Below are 1,094 nucleotides of genomic sequence, written 5' to 3' on the forward strand. Positions count from 1 at the left end.
GGGCTGACATCCGACATAGTCTCAGCTTCTGAATGCTTTGGTCTGACCCTGCAGATATAACAGCTGCAGATAACAAAAATATCATTTTGGAATCTAGTAGAACATTCCTCTAAAGGGGTCACCTATTGTCAGTTTCTAATTCAACTAAGAGGTTTTGGCTCATAAAGATGTTTCCTGCAGTTAAGAAGCTCCATGCTCAGGTGGCAGTAGGGTATCTTGATCACCTTTTTCAAGGTGACTCTTTTTCTGGTTAAAATCAATTTCAGCTGTGGGCATTCCTTTAGGTGTTCATGTATTTGTTTTTTTTATTGTGGGGATTTGGGAGAGGCGCAGAGGAAGGAGCTTCCTTTCCCAGACACCAGAGCTAAGAAGACATGAAGAGACATGACTCTAGGAAAATTGTTCTCAATCTTGGCCGTATACTGTATTAGGATTATCTGGGAAGCTCAAAACAAACAAAAAATATTAAGTTCAGTTTGAACTCTGGAAGTGGGACCCTGGTATCTAAATGCTCTAAAAGCTCCCCAAATAATTCTAATGGATGGCAGGTGCTGCTAGAGTTAAGAACCATTGCTTTAGAATTTTCTAGCACGGTTTCCTTGTAGGTCATTAGTTTTGTGGCATTCTCTCCAGGAGGTACGGCCTCACAGGGCTTCTCAAACATCAGTGCGCCTGAGCGTCACCTGAGGCGCTGTTTTAAATGCAGCTGCCCAGGCTAGAAGATCACACCCGAAGGCGTCCGGGAATCTTCACTTTTTCGGTTGCTAGTAGTGGAAGGGTCACAGACCAAACACTAAGGCCTGAGCGGTGACAACCGAAGCGAGATGATGGTCAACAGGGAATACCTAGTGGGAGAAAAAAGACAATTTTGTGAGTATAAACCCCCTAAAAACCTGTTTTTCGTTCGCTTCCTTCTCTGGGCAGTTTTCACCCAGACGACTTTATAAAGAAGGTAACGTGAGTGTGGCGCTGGGTGTGGTTGGCTGTTCGGGAACATTCCCTTGGGGTGGAACGTGGGATGGGGTTTCCCCCAGGTACCCTTTCCCCACCGCCGCTTCCCCGCTCCGCGCCGCTGCTCAGGAGCCGTCTCCCGC

The 1,094-nt window shown here is 46.6% G+C and overlaps 1 protein-coding gene across 1 annotated transcript in view; it reads left to right on the forward strand.

Annotated features, from left to right (window-relative positions):
* The first annotated feature begins 693 nt into the window (after window positions 1-693).
* Window positions 694-1,094, forward strand: part of LOC105535972 (Golgi membrane protein 1-like) — a 23,321-nt gene continuing 22,920 nt past the window's right edge. The window contains exon 1 of the mRNA XM_011975227.1: window positions 694-870. The gene's annotated coding sequence lies outside the window, so the exon portion shown is untranslated. The remainder of the gene's footprint in view (window positions 871-1,094) is intronic.

Source organism: Mandrillus leucophaeus, unplaced genomic scaffold, assembly GCF_000951045.1.
Source record: "Mandrillus leucophaeus isolate KB7577 unplaced genomic scaffold, Mleu.le_1.0 Scaffold152, whole genome shotgun sequence".
NCBI classification, from domain to species: domain Eukaryota; kingdom Metazoa; phylum Chordata; class Mammalia; order Primates; family Cercopithecidae; genus Mandrillus; species Mandrillus leucophaeus.